Below are 15,201 nucleotides of genomic sequence, written 5' to 3' on the forward strand. Positions count from 1 at the left end.
AACTGATTTGTAATTATGGACACCACATTTGTATAAACTATCGCAGAATGAAATTTGCACCACATAAATAAATTTAAAAATTTGTGAGTTAAAAAGTTTAGCCATTCTACATGATAATTGTCCCATGTCACGGTGTAGAGCTAGGAAACATTAAGGGTTCAATAGGAACTGTCCAGTCTATTGATAAGTCTGTGCATCATCTGTTGTGATCATTTATTCTTGCTCGGTAGAACAGCTGTGCTACAAAAATTCACCTCTGTGCACCAGGTAAAACCCAAATCATCCTCTTGATAGGCAAAATAGTTCTTTCTTCAACATAACCCACACCTACTGCATGGAAGGGGTTGGCCACTCTTTTACATATATTGCCTATGTTCCATTACTGCCTTAATAATAAACCCTGAATGTTTGTCAAGTGATTGAGAAGTCCTGCTATTTACTATGTGCAAACACTCTATGTGAGTCTTTAAGTATTACATGTGTGAGCACTGATGAATAGGAGGAGATGTAGCAGTTATGATTAATCCTCTTTCTGGGTCTGTCAGTGAGGAAAGACAGTAAATAGAGAGACACCGTGGAAGATACCATTAGGACAGACTGGAGCAGTTATAAACAAAAAGTTGTGAATATATGCAGAGGGCAGGGAAAGGCTGACGCTCTCACAAGAAGCAAAGATGTTGGAATAGCCCATATTTGGAGTGGGAAGACCACAGACCCACTAGAGGCTTGGGGGACTTCGGAAGAGACGCGATGGAAACGGGACAAAATAGCTCCAGACAACATGACTGACATTCCAGACCCCAGTGGAACACCGGTGCATGGCACTGCAACCACGGAAGACCCAGAAAATCTGAAGATGTGGACCGGGTTAGCACGTAAAAGGAAAGTCTCTCATTGTGCAACAACCACAATTGCAGGCATAGGGGTTCAGGGTGGTACCACATCGGGTCTTGGAGAATCTTCCCACTGAATGACTAGATGACCAGCGGCTTCTCGAGATGGACCACAGGAAGACGGTACTGAAAGAACAGGGCAGCATCCACAAAGTTTCCTGCAGAACCAGAATCCAGGAAGGCAGAGGCTTTAAACTGATTTCCCATCCTGGAAATGAGTAAGACAGATATGTTCAAACTTTGTTCTCACCTAGGGACACTTCTCCTAAGAACCCTAGGTGTGTACATTTCCCGGCTGAAGAGGGAGTGGACAGGTTTGAAGGAAGTGTTCCGGGCTGGAGGAAGAGGTTCTCCTGACATCGCCTGGAACTCTCTTGGGGAGACATCCAAGCTCTATCCACCTGCATCGGTTCCTCTGCAACTGAATCGGCAGGTGGCTGAAGAGCCCTTTGGAAGGCACGAGCCAGGCAGGGCAAAAGTCGGATCCTGAGTTGTACTTGATCGAGACGTTGCTACTCAGAGCGCTCCATAAACTGGATCGTATGGGGATAGGGGAAAAAAACAGGATTCCAGGACGTGCTTCTAACTCAGGCAATTTATTTATTTCAACACATTTTGGGTCGGATTGTACCCTTCCTCAGGTCCATACAGTCAACACAAGTATTCTGCCTGATCAGAGTGTGGTGGGCAGCGTCCGTCTGAGGTGTATATAGGAGACCATGCAGCTCTGTCAAGGTAGCAGGGAAATAAGTGCCAATCAGATAGTCTGGTCGCAAGAAAGTAACCTCGCTGGCTTAGCTTGAGTGCCGGCAGACAGGAACGCTGTGACTTAACAGGGTAGTATCTCGCCATGGTCCCCCTGTACAGGAAGAAATGTGGGGCTAGCAGGAGCTCTAAAGATAATCCGCCCTTTCCACATGTTCTACCTTTTCCTGCAGTCCCAAGCAATCAAGAATGTGTTGCTTCAAGATAGTACTAAGAGCAGCATTTATTGAGTTGCCTGCGACAGCAGGATGAGTCTTTGAGTCCTGTCTGGTGATCTCTCTTCTATGTTGATGGCTTGGGTGGCCAAAAAGAGGGCTCTGAGTGCCACCTCTGGCACACGTGCCATAGGTTCGCCACCACTGTCCTAAGGGGAAGAGTAACTACATTAGGCAGCTTGTGACATAAATGTTAGAGTGCAGAGAAAGGTTGAAAAATTTAAATTGTAAGATATCAAGGTAGATAAAAGGCAGCCTATGGTTCCCCTGGCTTAGGTGCTCAAAAGAAACTGCAACCATTGCAAACACGGTAGTTATGCCACTGTTCAAACAGAGATGTGAAATGATCTCTTACTTGCTGAAAAAGAAATAGTCTTCATGTAAACCCCAAGTTTATCTCTGCATTCTGTGGCTTCCTCTTGGGGTGATTGGTTTTATTATGTGTCTTATTTTGTCACTTCTTTTATGTGATAACATATTGGGGCTTATTTACTAAGGGTCCCGCAGCCGCATTTTCGTCGGGTTTCCTGACTTTTCAGGGATCGCGCCGGGGATTGTGTCGCATGCAATCGGATTGTGTCGAAATTGCGCCATCTTTCACGTGACACAAATCAGGGGCGGGCCATCGGACGATCCGAGGGATTTGGACTAAGGATTTAACATTCAAATTTGTGTCGTAAGCCAAGTACTCACATGCACCGGGAAGAAGAAAGTGAACTCCGGCGGACCTGAGCGGGGAGTGACACATGCAGGATATCAGGCGCAGGATCTAAGTGCATCGCGGCAGATATGCATTCCAGTGGACATTCTGGATCGGGGATCGCAGCTCGGACGGGTAAGTAAATGTGCCCCATAATGTTGTATTTCGGCTGATAGGATTCCTATTAATTCTTCTTCATTGTGTATGTTTTAAACAACTTTTTAAACTTTTCCAAACATTTTTTTCTTTCTTTGTTTAGCTATGGGGGTCCACCGCTATTGGTGCTGTGCTTGTCCTTTAAAATCACATACAACTGTTAGCCTCTATACAGATTTTAATTTGAGGGGAGATTTATCAGAAGTGTTGAAGGTAAAATTGTTATAGTTGCCCATGGAAACCAATCAGAGCTCAGCTGGTTGCGATGGGAAACTAGAACATTTCTGCCCTCAGACACATCTGATAAATCTCCCCTAAATTTGTGTACATGATTCTGCTTTGTACCCTAATACTAGGAAAATCCTAAAATGATGATGTTACATGTAGAATGAATGCCTTCCCTACATTGAGGATAAATATGAACTCACCAGAGCAGATGCAAAGCAGTATTTGAATTGTGAAGGCCATGCTGGATTATATGAAAAGGGGCCTTCATATCTCTATTTACAGGACTTTGGATGTATTTTAATTTTTCTTAATGGGAGCATTGATCTGTTTGAGACCTGAGCTTTTTGTGACCTGCTGATAATAAGTAGCTTAGTTGTGCTGTTCCTACCTGCAGCTTCACAGAGTCAAATTACCTTTGTCAAGGGCAGATTGAATTTTTCCTCTGGACCTGCTGAAAACATAACTGTGATACGGCGTTCACATCAGCAGGACGCTAAATGTAGCGTAAACATAATCGAAATCATCTGCGGTTACACATGCGGGTGCTCAGCCTTTGGGGAGGACATCAATCTCAAAAATATTTGTCTGGGTTCGGTAAATTTTTCTGTTTATATGACTATTTTTGTACTCAAGATACATTCTTTTATTTATAGTATTATAAAGGGGGTCCCCTACTTAAGAACACCTGACTTACAGACGACCCCTAGTTACAAACTGACCTCTAGATGTTGGCAATTTACTGTACTTTAGCCCCAGGCTACAATAATCAGCTGTAACAGTTATCAAGATGTCTGCAAGGAAGATTTATTATTACATTTTATTATTACATTTTTAAAATCCAATTGTCACAGAGACCAAAACATTTTTGGCTGGGGTTGCAATTATAAAATATACAGTTCTGACTTACATACAAACTCAACTTAAGAACTCAACTTGGTGGTTTGCAGCCAGATCTTGTTGCAGTGAGCTCAGCAGATTTTTGTGGCACATAACCTTTAAAAAAAAAAGCATCAGAAAAGCGAGTGTGAGAGCTTGGTGGCGAGTATGCATTGATCCGAAGTGTGTGCAGTGTCTTAAGTGTGACTTACGTTTAAGGGACTTAAGTGTGAGGGGTTTTAGCAGGTAACTGCTGTATTTTGTGTTACTTTGACTGTAAATTCTTCTTTCTGTGCATATTTCTATTGTAATCCCCATTAGAATAATGAACTCCATAAGTGGCATTGCTACACAGTGTACATCCTGTGCCATGTATGCTTTCCTTGAACAGCCGTTCGAGGGGGAATACTGCTGTGTGGGGTGTGTGAAAATTGCTCATCTGGAAGCCCAGATTCTGGATCTAAATGAGCAAGTTTCAAGGCTGCGGGCAATTGACAATATGGAGCGAAGTTTGCTGCTCCTGGAGCACAAACTCTCTGGGGAAGATGGGTGTGGGGAGAGAAGTATGGAGGTGCAGAGTGAGGGGGCAGCTAGCTGGGTAACATGTAGAAGGCGGGGTAGAGGGAAGAGTTGTAGGGAGTCTAGTCCTGATCTGGTGCACCCCAATAAGTTTGCCAGGCTGGCGGATGAGGGGGATATCAGCTCTGGGGTAGCAAGGCTGCAGCAAGACGTGGCCTCTAGCAGCCAGGGGACTGTCTGCTCCAGTAAGAAGGGTAATGGGAGCACAGGCAAGGTCAGACAGGTGCTGGTAGTGGGAGATTCGATTATTAGGGGAACACACAGGGCAATCTGTCACAAAGACCGTGCATACCGAAGACCGTTGTTTGCCGGGTGCTCGGGTTCAGCATGTTGCGGATCGGGTTGACAGATTACTGGGAGGGGCTGGTGAGGAGCCAGCGGTCATGGTCCACATTGGCACTAATGACAAAGTAAGAGGTAGGTGGAAGGTCCTTAAAAATTATTTCAGGGATTTAGGCCATAAGCTCAGGGCAAGGACCTCAAAGGTAGTTTTCTCCGAAATACTGCCTGTACCACGTGCCACACCTGAAAGGCAGCGAGAGATCAGGGAGGTAAATAAGTGTCTCAAAAGTTGGTGTAGGAAGGAGGGTTTTGGGTTCATGGCGAACTGGGCTGACTTTTCTGTCGGCTACAGGCTCTACAGTAGGGATGGGCTGCACCTCAATGGGGAGGGTGCAGCTGTTTTGGGGGAAAAATGGCTAGAAGGTTGGAGGAGTGTTTAAACTGGGACCTGGGGGGAGGGTAATAAGAACAAAAGGAATACGGACAGGGAAAACCATATAAAGTATATGTACACAAATGCCAGAAGCCTCGCAAACAAAATGGAGGAACTGGAACTCTTGATGTTGGAGCGGAAATATGATATAGTGGGTATCAGCGAGACATGGCTGGACAGTAGCTATGACTGGGCTGTTACTATAGATGGTTATAGTCTTTTTAGAAAGGATCGTATAAATAAAAAAGGGGAGGGGTTTGTTTATATGTGAATTCTTGCCTCAAGCCTGTCTTGCGAGATGACATCAGTAACGCAAATGCAAATGTGGAGTCCCTATGGGTGGAGATAAGGGGAGGGAAAAAGAATAATAAAATATTACTAGGGGTTTGTTATAAGGCTCCAAATATAATGGAGGCAGCAGAGGAAATGCTGATAAGTGAAATGGATGCGGCTTCAAAGCATGGTGAAGTACTTATCATGGGGGACTTCAATTACCCAGATATTGACTGGGGGGCAGAAACCTGCAGGTCCTTCAAAGGTAGCAGGTTCTTGTCTACAACAAAAGACAATTACCTGTCGCAGCTAGTCCTGGAGCCAACAAGAGGGGGGGCACTGCTGGACCTTATCCTAACCAACAGACCTGATAGGGTATCAAAACTACAGGTTGGGGGGAACCTGGGGAATAGTGATCATAATATCATTGATTTTGTATTACGCTTTACTAAGAGCATTAGGGAAGGGGCAACCAACACTCTAAACTTCTGGAGGGCAAATTTTCAGCAACTAAGGGAAGACCTTAAAGGCATAGACTGGGATAATGTTCTCAAAGACAAAAGCCCCCCCCCCCAAAAAAAAATGGGACTTTTTCTCATATTATATTCTAAAAAAGTATATTGAGAGACACATACCTTATGGGAAAAAGCATAAGAGGAACAAGAAAAAGCCTATGTGGCTAACTAGTCTTGTAAGGAAAGCAATAAGCGAGAAAGATAAGGCATTTAAGGTGCTAAAACATGAAGGTAGCGATAAGGCATTACAGGATTATAGAGAGAAAAATAAATCCTGTAAAAAGCAGATAAAGGCCGCAAAAATAGAGACTGAGAGAAATATTGCCAGGGAGAGCAAAAATAATCCCAAATTATTTTTCAAGTATATAAATGATAAGAAACTAAAAACAGAGATTGTGGGTCCCCTTAGAAATAACATGGGGGTCATGGTGGGAGGAGATGAGGAAAGGGCCAATCTACTGAATGTCGCCTTCTCAACTGTCTTTACCCAGGAAAATCCCCTGATGGAAGACACAATGAGGAATAATGTAAATTCTTTTTGGAATGTCAACAGTTTAACCCAGGAAGAGGTACGGCGCCGCCTCGCAACCACTAAGATAGATAAATCACCGGGGCCAGATGGCATACACCCCCGCGTTCTGCGTGAACTATGTACCGTGATAGACAGACCGTTATTTTTAATATTTGAAGATTCACTGAGGAGTGGTTATGTTCCACAGGACTGGCACATAGCAAATGTGGTACCAATATACAAAAAAGGATCAAATAGCGATCCTGGAAACTGCAGACCCATGAGTCTAACTGCTGTGGTGGGGAAAATATTTGAGGGGTTTGTTAGAGATGCTATCCTGGAGTATTTCACTGTGCACAACCTTATAACCCAACGTCAGCATGGGTTTATGAGAGATCGGTCCTGTCAGACTAATCTGATTGGTCTCTATGAGGAGGTAAGTTCAAGACTGGATCTGGGGGACGCTGTGGATGTTGTATATCTGGACTTTTCAAAGGCATTTGACACCGCGCCGCATAAAAGGTTGGTATATAAAATGAGACTGCTGGGAATAGGAGAAAATCTGTGTATCTGGGTAAGTAATTGGCTTAGTGATAGAAAACAGAGGGTGGTCATTAATGGCACATTCTCAGATTGGGTTGATGTTACCAGTGGAGTGCCACAGGGGTCAGTATTGGGGCCACTTCTTTTTAATATTTTTATTAATGACCTTGTAGTGGGTTTACACAGTCAAGTTTCAATATTTGCAGATGATACTAAGCTGTGTAAAGTAATAAATACTGAGTTCGATAGTTTAGAATTACAGAAGGATTTGTGGAAGCTTGAGTAGTGGGCAGAGAAATGGTTGACAAGGTTTAATGTAGATAAATGTAAAGTTATGCACTTGGGCCATGGAAACAAAAAGTATAATTATGTTCTAAACGGTCAATTACTTAGTAAAACTGGAGCTGAAAAGGACTTGGGAATATTGCTGGACGGTAAACTTAATTTTAGTGACCAGAGCCAGGCGGCTGCTGCTAAAGCAAATAAAATAATGGGATGTATCAAGAGAGGAATAGATTCTCATGATAAAGACATAGTTTTGCCCTTATACAAATCCCTGGTCAGACCACACATGGAATATTGTGTACAGTTTTGAGCACCAGTGTATAAAAAGGATATAGTAGAGCTGGAACGGGTGCATAGGAGAGCAACCAGGATTATTAGGGGAATGGGGGGACTAGAATACAATGACAGATTACAAAATTTGGGATTATTCAGTTTAGAAAAAAGACGGCTGAGGGGAGACCTCATTACAGTGTACAAATACCTAAACGGGCAGTACAAGGATCTCTCCAAAGATCTTTTTATACCTAGGCCTGTGACCAGGACAAGGGGGCATCCTCTACGCCTAGAGGAGAGGCGATTTTACCATCAACGTAGACAAAGGTACTTTACTGAAAGAGCAGTGAGACTATAGAACTCTCTGCCGCAGGAGGTTGTTATGGCGGACTCTATGTACATGTTCAAGAGAGGCCTGGATGCCTTTCTGGAGAGGAAAAATATCACGGGTTATGGGGATAAAACATTAATTTAATTCTTAAAGGTTGGACTTGATGGCGTCTTTTTCCAGCCTTATATACTATGATACTATGATACAAACCTACAGACCATATCTTGTAGGTAACCTGGGGACTTCCTGTATATATTTGGGACATTATATTTTCTTACGTTTTATCTAGTCATCTGCTTTTACCTAAGACAGACTAGACACGCACCTCCATACATTGTAGTATATGATGTATTGATGTATATGTATTTTTAGTTATGCTATCTGTTTGACATAATAAAAATACATTTTTGGTGTACTGTGATCATTAAAAGTAAAATAAATAATTTTTACATTTTTTCATAATTTCTAAACTTTAGAAGAATTGGTGCACATGAATACACCTTATAAACAGAAACAGAGCCTATGCCAATGGAGTTGGGTTTCTGAGCCCAGAAAGTCTAATTCCAGATTGATGTTGCATAAACTGTAACTTTATTTGAACTTGAAATTAGTTATTTAGGTTTATTTAGTTATACAGGTTACTGTACCCGCTATCGTGTTGTGACTCGGACCCCTGGCCCCACTTTCTGTGTTGTTTGTTTGTCAGTCTTGTTTCGTGTCGGCACTGTGACCTAGGAAGTCAACAGCTCCTAGTAACTGCCCACTGCTTAGGGTGGGGCCAGTAAGTAGGTAGGTGACAGCTTTGGTTGCTCAGCTAAGGGTGGGGCCAGTAAGTAGGTAGGTGACAGCTTTGGTGATTCAGCTTAGGGCTCACTGTCTTGTCTGTCATCTTGTGGCCTCTTACCACCCTCCTTACAGATTGTGCTTGACAAAGGTCAGGAATTTAGCGAAAAGTTGCATAACTTCCATTAATCTGTTTTTTATTACACTGTCTACTAAACACTGGAAATGTGTATTTGATTTGGTGAAGTCTCTTTGTTCTTATGGCACTTGACGACACTTTGATCTACAAACTAGTGTGTGCTGTGTCAACATACTAGCTTCCAATGGATTGAGAATACTACACAGAGAAACACCACATAAAAGAGAGTACTGATGTTCAGTATATTTGATTTACTTAGGATTCATAAAGACAAACTGTAACATCCATGCCAAAGTCTTCCTCTGCCCACATAGTGCCGCTTAAGTGCCATTGATTTTCCTTTGTGTTTTGTGTGTGTGTGAACAGGCTAAGGTTGCTGCTGTGTTGGGATTAATTAAGCCACACCCATTGATTGAGCCTCATGCGGTGCATCCCTTTCCACCAAGGATTACTAGACTGTTAAATGGCCGATTCAGTTAGTTGCTGGGGGGTGGCTTCCAGGAATTCCTTTATATACCTACGTAGTTCCATTACATCTTGCTGGTTCTACTAGTCTCCTCATACCTTTTCCTATTAATGCTAGTTATTACTTTGCTATTCTGTGTATCCCACCGCTGCTTTGTTTACTCAACCTCCCTCTAGAAGTTTGATTCTGTGCTTTGCGGCCATATTGGTTTTGACCTGGTTCTGTTTCGACTCCCTATGTGTCCTTGTGTCCATGTTGGCCTGTCTCTGACTTCATAATGTATTAGTCTTCTACCATCAGGTAATCTGATGGTAGATGTCCTTTAACTATGATAACAAAATGAAGGCAATGCAAAGGAGGAAATAAAGTGAGGGACTGTGGGTATTTTAAAATCATTTTTGTGGATTTTTAATTGTGCTTTACAGCCTGTTGACATAAAACAAAAACAAAACCTCAGCAGTCTGAATTGTTTAGTACTGTATCTTGATAGAAGATGCATGAGAAGTACAAACATCCAAACTTTTACATTAGTAACTGGGAAGTGGAAATCCAAGCAGGCCTAGCTATGACACACCACTTTCAGATTCACAATGGCAGATGCATTTATCTATGAGGCTACTCATCTTAGGGAGTAGCAAAGATAAAAAAAGAAAAAAAAATATCTTTTGGGGTATAGAGAGCACTCATGTTCTTATGTATGAAATGTGCACAACAGTAGGAATTACTCCAATACCCATACACAAGAGTATCTAAACCATTGGTCCTGAGATATTGAGTACGCCAGCTGTACCTTTAGGAATGACTTTATTGTGAACTCTGCTTTGGAGCATGTGTGACCACCAGCACCGGACTCATTTGGTGGACACTCTTGGTAGACAAAAATTAAAAACTACATGTGGTGGTGTCATAACGAGTAGTAAATAGAAAGAGCTAGATACAGGAGCACTCTTAAAACATTATATCATTATATTTCCATTGCATTAACCTTTACATAAATATGGTACAAAGTGCTGCATTCATTTACACACATAAATACTTTCAGTATGCAGAGGGCTAACCCTGTAAGGGGTTAACAACTGCATGATGTTCATGTATAGCACAGGTCATTAAAAGAGTAAAATAGAATAGACACAATTTGGAATTCATTAAAAAAAACCTCACAAATCTGCAGGTCCCTCCAACCCCTGATATGGAAGTGAAGTGGTTATGGTGAAAGGAGTGTGTATACGTCAATGTATATAGTTATTATAAAGAATAACTTCACTTTCCAATGCAAAAAGACCAGTTTTTTACAGGGGAGGTGCAATTAATCTTTGTCGAGTCTCCACTCTGTATATAAAACATTAGCAATAACTTATCTGATTTTCACATGTCAATTGAAGTGAAATAATACTGCAACGCACATCATTCAGTCGTTGAATATGCATGCTTCCTATTAATGTGATGCGTATGACTTTCTTCAGTCACGCCTGGGGTATTATAGCAAGCATTCCACTGCTCTGTAGGTCTAATTTGGAAAAATCCTGACCACGCTTGGCATCAGAAACTAAATTTGCAGGTGGAACATAGCAATCCTATGACCTGGCTCTGAGTCACAATATCCAGTACAATGGGCGCTATAGCAAACCACAGAGCAGGTGTCATGTATACAAGAGCTACCACCCATTCTTTATAATAGAAGAAAGTCCCCCTCTGTAATCATTGATAATTAATGAGCTTAGAGATCTGTGTGAAAAATAGAGCGCTCTGCGACCGTAGAATTATCCATTGCTAAAGCACTGGGTAATTGCCGTCTATCTAGGTAGCTGCTGGGTACAAAACGTCTAGTGGGAACATTTTTTTTTATCTTGGGACTTTTTAAAGTCAATGTCGCTGGAGATGTTGAAGATTTAGATACTTTATGGAAAATTTGACAAACTTTCAGGAAATGGGGGAATGAAAGGGCAAATATCACCTCTTCTTTTAATATTAAAGGGGTTGTCCACTTTCAGCAAATAATTGATATGGTTTGTGTAATGAGAAGTCATACAATTTTCTAATATACTTTCCATATCAATTGCTCACAGTTTTCTAGATCTCTGCTTCCTGTTCTGCCATAGAAATGTTTACTTTCACTGGATAGTAATCTGTCCATGGTCTAAAAAAAAGAAATCAATGGACAATGGAAGCAAAGGCAACGAACAGGAAATGGGCCAATATAAGTGTGGGGGAAAGGGCGCTTCTTCGAACAATAAAAGCCATACATTTTTGGCTAGAACACCTACCAATGCCCACCGGTCCCTACAAAAAAGATTTGGGACCACTGTTGTGGTGGAAATGCAGGTGCACGAGCCGTCACACGTCTCTGATTACTTTCGGTGATACTCGTGGCTCATGCACCTACGTGTCCATCACAAGACCAGAGACAGGTTTCTATCCACTGGAAGTTAACATAGAACATTTCTGTAGCAGTTCAGCAAGCAGAGATCTAGAATATATCTAGAATTGATATAGAAAGTATACTGGATAAATGTATAACGTTTCCCTACACAAACAATATCAATTATTTGCTGAAAGTGGACAACCCCTTTAATTCCCCTGGAATATGTACTGTCACAGCTGGCAGGGGTGTGAGGGTTATTTGGGGTCAATGTTAAGGAATAAAAGAATAGAGAGTCTATGTATCAATGCATTTTTTTGTTGTCAAGAAAGAGGCAAATCACTTTCCAGCACAGCCCACTAGTCAAGAGGTTGGGTTTGAGTTGTTGTTGCTAAGTCAATGCATTACATTAGAAATAGAAGTGTCAAGTACCAGACTGCTCTGAAAGTAATATCAGGATAAGAACTGCTTGCAGGGAGCTCATGAATTGGGTTTCCGCAGCCAAGTGGTCACCAATAAGCCTGAGGTCACCGTGTGCAATGAAAAACACGCTGCCCTTGATTCCACAGCGGTGAGAATGTGCTCCCTTTCTGTAGCCGTCCTGGATTTACATGAGAAGCGATTGCTGCATTCTGATGTAGGGATTACTGTAATCTGGAAAACAGCGTTTCTACAACTATTTCTGCTATGAAGGGTGAGCGCAGTGGAATACTACATTTCTATTTATGTGTCGGTGTTATGCCCCAAGAACTCTGACAAATTGAATAATTTTTTTCCAATCTTTACTGTAAAATTCTGTTTCAGAGTTACTGTAGCGGAGTGACTGTAGTTTGTAATTTTAGGGATTTATAATTTATATTTTAACATTTTGATTATATCCTTATTTTACTTAAAGGGCTTATTTGATACTTCAAAGGACTTTGAAGGAAACCAGTATTTAATAAATTATTACTCAGTGGCCTGCTGTTCTGTTCTCACTTCATAATTATTCCTTTATTTATATAGCACACAGATTACATGGCGCTGCACACCACATCAGTCCCTGTCCCCAATGGGGCTCACAATCTACCAGTATGTTTTGGAGAGTGGGCGGAAACCAGAGGACCTGGAGGAAACCCATGCAAACATGGATAGAACTTACAAACTCATTGCAGATGTTGACCTGGATGGGATTTTAACCTAGGACCCCAGCACTGAAAGGCTGTAGTGCTAACCATTGAGCCACCATGCTGTCCACTTCACTTTCTGCGTGTCTCCTGAAACCACAGGAAACATTAGCATAGGTGGCTCAGCCACTTACTGATCAGAGTGACACTATTCAGCCAGTGATTATTTGTGTATGTCCTTCTAGTGTTTTCTGAGGTGCAAGGAGACACCCAGGAATTAGAAAGCAGCATGGATTGAGTAGCACCAGTAACGTTGTGACATGGAAGAAGGAAATTACTATTTACTATTTTACTGGCACTCAGCAAATCCCCTTTAGGTATAGTTTTATTTTATTGAACACATTTTAAAGATTCTAGACTGAGTTTTGGGATATTTAGTAAAATATCTGTCACGGATGCTCCTGCGGCCCATGACCCGTGTGCATTGGTGTGTCTCGGGAGCCTGGCCACAGCCTCACTCACCTTCCCTCTCTCCAGCATCAGTGGCTGTGCTTCGGTGCATGTGCCCGCCGATCCTGAGCCACTCGTCCTGACCTGCTGCCTGACCATGACTTTGTCTCTCTCTGGTGATTTTGCAAAGAGGCACCTGTGGAGCGACAGGGCCTGGGCGACAGGTGCAAAAGTCCAACCCGCTTTGCGGGCGCTCTGGTTAAAACCATGTGCCACAGGTGTTGGCTCACGTCATTGGTCTGATTGGTTCAGTGGGTCCACTTCCTCTGTCCCTGACAATATCCACCCTCTACAACTTTGTATTGTTCATATGAAGTATATTAAATAAACTTACCTAAGAATTTGACTATTTTAACATTAAAACTTTGGAAAGAATTCTGTAAATCAATAGTTAGATGATCATAATAAACTTTGTACTGTTAATTCCTTTAATGAAAGATAGAAATCTGTTCCTGTCTCCTTCTTTACCTTTCTTCCTTATTTAAAGGGAACCTGTCACCGCAGCAGTTTTTTTTCTGTAGACATGTCTTTGTGTCCATGTGAACATTTGCAGATATGTTTTTAAGACCCAATACATTTTTTAATATGTTTTAACAGTTTTTTCCCCACATTTTGGGATTCTGGAACCTTCAATTTTTTGTGTTTTCTACAAGTAAGACCGGGTAGCAGGATTCCGTGCACCCAGCCGTTCCTCTACTAAGAATGTAGATATACTAGCGGTGAGCCGTATCTCCCTTTTCTGTCATCAGGAGCCCTTTTTCTGGTTCCCCCATGTCCCCAATAGTGTACACATTGCTAAAGTGTTTTTATAATCAAACTGGCTTTTTTAGATAAAAAGAAAAGTGAGATGGAAGTTTATCTTTTTCTCTTTCATCCATATCCCTCCTATTTGAAATAGACTCATGATGGGGGATTAAAATTGAAAAAAAAATAAAGTTAAGCTTCTAGGCACCCATTCAAAGACTTTAAAAAGTTACCCTCCTACTTAATTCTATTTATAATTTTGTAGTGTTTCTATGTATCACCCCCTTTCTCTGCTATGCCTGGTTCTACAGTGTGAAATGTGCCCTTTAAGAAATAGAGAAAATTCTGTAAAACTACAGTAAAAAAATCTAATCATGTTGTGTATTTTTATTTCTTTTTTCATTTTGAGTAACTTGATACCTTATATATTTACTTTTGATGTTTTGTTGAGTAAAGTACTTGTTACTATCACACATACCAAAGACTAGTCCAGGAATCTAGGTATGGCTGTAATTTGAGGGCGGTTTTGTGTCTTGAGACGTGTTATCGGTACACAAATAACTGTTTATAGTAAACTATCCAGAAGTCAGGTGTTATAACCTTCTCATAATAGTTTTCTCTGGTTTCTAAGAAAGTTTATAGACTAAAGGGGTTTAGGGGCATTGCACTGTTTGTGTATTGCACGTATTCATTTTGCACCATAGGTCAGTGGTGTCAGAGGTGGCACTCGGAGACCTCTCTGTGGGCACCCAGGCCACCCCTCCAGCACACAGTTCACTAGGCAGGACCTATGGCCTCCGCCTGGAGACTCAGGCCGCCAGGGATGTGCTGTGATCTGTACTATTTTAAAGCAACACATTCTTTGATATCTGGCAGTTCAGAAGGAGAAGGTATGGAGAAGGTATGGATCGGGCTGGATTATCATTCGAGCTTCTGCTGTGGGCCCTGTAATTCTTCCTTTCGCGGACACTTTGTGATAACTAATTGTGTTTTGGGTAATCGGTCTCTATTAGGTTTGCCATCACTGCCATCATTGGTCTCTGGCAGTAAAAGCGTTAATATTTATATCTGGTGATTAAAAGCAGTAAAGGCGTAAAACACCTGGATAACAGGGTAGATGACAGGGCACCAATACTTGGCATCCTCAGCCCCAGTAAATTGGCTGGGCTTATACCGAGTGCACCCTGATGACCAGGAGGAGATCATCTCATTTAGAAACTCCACGGCCTCCAAATA

The 15,201-nt window shown here is 41.8% G+C and overlaps 1 protein-coding gene across 4 annotated transcripts in view; it reads left to right on the forward strand.

The window, feature by feature from the left end:
- Positions 1–15,201, forward strand: part of RAP1GAP2 (RAP1 GTPase activating protein 2) — a 517,296-nt gene that overhangs the window by 123,478 nt on the left and 378,617 nt on the right. The window lies entirely within an intron of this gene.

This window comes from Engystomops pustulosus, chromosome 2, assembly GCF_040894005.1.
Source record: "Engystomops pustulosus chromosome 2, aEngPut4.maternal, whole genome shotgun sequence".
Taxonomy (NCBI): Eukaryota; Metazoa; Chordata; class Amphibia; order Anura; family Leptodactylidae; genus Engystomops; species Engystomops pustulosus.